Genomic DNA, 4,273 nt, shown 5'->3' with positions numbered 1-4,273 from the left:
AGAAGACGGCCGCCGCGTTGGGTGCTGCCCCGAAGATGATGACGGCAACCGGGTGCTCAGCCTCGGCGATGGCCGAGATGAAGACGAAGGTGGGCGCATGGTCGGCGGTGTTCGTAGCTCGCCAAGCTTCAGCGGCTCCCCTTCAGACGACAGCTCCTCCAGCGGCGGCCATGACCAGCCACCGCGCCGTCGCGCTCGCCTTGAGGGGGTTAGTGGGTCATCCTGTCGTCGCGCCTCCATGAAGCGTGAGGAGGGGTCCGATTGAGCTCCGAAGGGCAGTACGAACCCCCGCCATGAGTCGTCGGCGGGCAAGCCGCGTCTATTTTGTTTTTCTCCCTTTCCTGTACAAAGAGAGAGTAGTGTGGGGGCCCATGGGGGCGTGCTGGACTGTTGATGTTAACTACTATGCTATTTTCATTATTCCCGTGCTGTGTTTCGGTGTTGCGTGCTCATGTGTAGGAACAACTTAGCTCGGGGGGACTTGCCGCAGTCCTTGCTTCTCGAGGCTGAGGCCTCGTCGTGCGTCTCGAGGCCTGCAAAAATTAGTCAGGGGGATAACTCTCGAACCTGGTCGTGAGGGATACCGGCTCAGGTCCTGCTTTCGTGTCGCGATGTCCGTGGGGCATGGACCAGGAGAAGTGCTCCCGTGGTGAACTTGAATAGGGGAGCCTCACGAGACGGGGTCAGAAAGCACTCGTGAGGGCGCCCGCGCAGCCCCCTCGCGAGGCTTGCGAAAGAGAAGATGAGTCAGGCGAGCAACAAAGGCAGAGAATCATGGGCCGGGGATGGCGACAACGCTAGAAGCAACTCCAATAACATTTCATATAAGGATGAACAAGCCAACTGTAGAAAGCAAATGAAAAAGCCGTGTTCGGCACCTAATCTAGTCTTCGACGTCTTCTCACTAGCGCGGAGCTAAGTGCTACCACTGGGCATGGGCGGGAGCCCCCAAGGCCCGAGGGCGGCTCTCGGGAGACTCCGGGGCTTGTACATCCCCAACTCATTATTACGTGAGAGTGTCACGGGCGGCGAGCTTCACAGGCACCGGGCATTTCTCGGGGCGATAAGCTTCACAGGCGTTGGCCTTCTTCACAGGCACCGGGCCTTTCTTGGCACGACAAGCTTCACATGTGCTGGGCCTTCTTTACAGGCACTGGGCCTCTCTTCAAGGGTAGAACTTCCAGAGGTGCTGGATGTTCCACGCGTTCGGGATGGGCACCCCCTCCTGGGTCTCCAAGCGTGCGGCGCCAGGTCTAGAAACATGAACAACCTTGAACGGGCCCTCCCACATGGGCGAGAGCTTGTGCAACCATACCCTGGAGAGCACCTACCTGAGCACGAGGTCACCTACCTTGAGGGTCCTGGGGCGGATGTCGCGGCAGTGGTACCGCCGCAATGCCTGTTGGTATCTCGCTGCCCGAAGCGTAGCCTCTCGACGGTGTTCCTCCCCCAGCACGAGGTCCATCCCCCGCATGGCGTCCTGTTGTGCTTCATTGAAAGCCAGGACCCGCGCAGAGCCACGCCTGACCTCGTGAGGGAGGACCGCCTCAGCTCCGTAGACGAGGAAGAACGGGGGTTTGCCGATCGACTTGGTAGAGGTTGTGCGGATGGACCATAGCACGGACTGGAGCTCGTCGTACCAGCCCCTGCCGCAGGCCTACAGCTTCTTCTTTAAGGTCCTGGTTTTGAGGCCTTTCAGGACCTCCGCGTTGGCATGTTCAGCCTGTCCATTGCTCCGAGGGTGTGCCACCAAAGCGTAGCATATCAGCGTTCCAAGGTTAACACAATATGTTTTGAAGAGATTGCTGGTGAACTGCGAACTGTTGTCGGTGATAATGCAATTGGGCTCCCCAGACTGGCTCACGAGGCCCTTGATGAATCTGACCGCTGAACCAGCCGGGATGGTGTAGACAGTTTCCACCTCTGCCCACTTGGTGAACTTGTCAATGGTGACGTAGAGGTAGCGGTAGCCCCCTGGTGCCCGGGTAAACAGGCCCAGGATGTCTAGTCCCCAAAAAGCGAACGACCATGAGAGGGGGATGGTCTGCAGGCCCTGAGCCGGTTGATGAATCTGCTTGGCGTGGAATTGACAGGCTTCACAAGCTTTCACCAGCTCGATTGTGTCGTTGAGTGCTGTTGGCCAATAGAACCCGCTCCGAAACGCCTTGCCGACGAGGGTCCGTGAAGACGAGTGGTGCCTACAATCTCCACCATGAATGTCTGCCAACAACTCTTTCCCTTGCTCCCTGGACATGCAACGCAGGGAAACATCATTCGGTCGCTTTTGGTAGAGCTCTTTGTCTTGGATGCAGTAGGCCGTGGCCTACCGCGCCACGCATTCTGCGTCCTCCTCCTTCTCTGGCAGAGTCCCTTGCATCAGGTAATCTTTGAATCCCGCGGTCCAACATCCCTCCCGCGGCTCCAGCGCCAGGAGCAGGCACGCTCCTAAGGTCGGGCCACAGGCTGGAGCTCCCGAGGCAGGCGGTTGAGGGAGCTCCTCCCGAGGCTGCGCTGTACTTTATAATGATGGTGCTGCTGAGGGTTTGAAGAGTCGTTCCTCGAAGACGCTGGGCTCCTGAGACAGCCGCCTGGACGCCCTCCTAGTGATGTCATCAGCCTCTTGATTGGTGCCACGGGGTACATGATGCAACTCTAACCCCCAAAACTGCTTTTCCATCCTGCGGACCTCCGCAAGATATGCTTCCATGTGTTCGTCCTTTGGCTCGTACACATTGTTGGAGAAGTTGACGAGGAGTTGTGAATCGCCCTTGATGATGAGGCGCTTTACCCCCATGGCGGCTGCAACTTTCAAGCCTGCTATCAGGCCCTCGTATTCTTCTATGTAGTTGGAGACCTTCTCTCCATGCGGGAAACAGAGCTGCACGGGATAATAGAGCTTGTCCTGAGTGGGGGATGTGAGCACTGCGCCAGCCCCTGCGCCATGTCGCGAGAATGCTCCATCAAAGTACATGACCCAGCCGTCCGGTGCATCACTTCCTAGGGAAAGCGACCGATCCTCGCCCTCTCCGAGCCCTGGCGCCTCTGTCCATTCCACCATGAAATCTGCGAGTGCGGCTCCTTTCATGCTTGATTCCAACTGAAATGCTTGCAACTCGATGTTCCATTCGGCGACTCTTCCAGCTGAGTTGGGGCTCCTGAGCACCCTTTCCAAGGGGTATGCCGAGACGACCTTGATGGGGTGACCTTGAAAGTAGTGACATAGCTTGCGTGAGGCCACTAGTAACGCGAGCAAGAGTTTTTGAGACATGGGGTATCGTGCCTTTGCATCCCGCAGCACTGTGCTAATGAAGTACACGGTATGCTCGACGAGATTGGGGGCACTGACGTGGCCTGCGTCTTCAGGTGGTCGAGGCGCCTCCTGAGATGACGGAGCCCCCAGCGCTTGGTCGCTTGGCGGGGCCTCTTCCTTCTTGGGTGCGTCCCCCTGCTGAGGCTGATTCTCATCTGCTGCGGGCGTGGTCTTCGTGAGGTCTTCTTGTCCTTGTGCTGCCGCCACCGGGGTTGCGACCGACGCGGTCTTGACCCAGCATTCCTCCCGAACCGCCACCAGGGCTGCGCTGGCGGAGTAGGGCGTGGCTGCAAGGTAGAGTACCAAGGGCTCCTGAGGGCGTGGAGCCACCATCACCGGAGGGCTGGTCAGGTACTTCTTGAGATCTTGGAATGCCTTGTCAGCCTCTTCAGTCCATTCGAACGGGCCCTTCTCCTTCATCAGCTTGAAGAATGGCAGGGCTCGTTCTCCCACACTACAAAAAAAAGACACATCCGTGACATTTTGGGCCGAACGATTTTTTTTCTGTCATACATATGACACTTCTATGACAATAATTGTGACAAAGCCCGGTATCATCATAGATGTGGTGGCTCCTACTTCTGTGACAAAAAATCAAGAAAGAAAATGGGGTTTTCATCCTGGGCGGGCCGGAGACGTAGCTGCATGACATTCTTTGGGCCATCCATGACGGAAAAAGCCGTGGTAGAAGCGAGGGGGAGGAAAATTTCGGGGAGTTGCCAGTTACGGTGGGAGGTCGATCGGGGATGGAGCAATGCGCGTTTCTCACGTACGTATGCGCGTGTGTGTGCGAGGCGTTGGCTCTAACTGAAGCTGAGCGAGGCGTTGGGCTCTAACTGAACCCGAGCGATTGCACTACAGGCTACGCGTTACTGAACCCGAGGGATCGATCGATGGCTGTTAACTGAACCCGACGGAGCAATTCCTTCACTACTGCTGCTAACTGAAGCCGATCGATTGGAT

This window comes from Triticum dicoccoides, chromosome 5B (genome assembly GCF_002162155.2).
Source record: "Triticum dicoccoides isolate Atlit2015 ecotype Zavitan chromosome 5B, WEW_v2.0, whole genome shotgun sequence".
NCBI lineage: Eukaryota > Viridiplantae > Streptophyta > Magnoliopsida > Poales > Poaceae > Triticum > Triticum dicoccoides.
The sequence above is the reverse complement of the archived record's forward strand: the minus strand, read 5'-3'. Positions refer to the sequence as shown.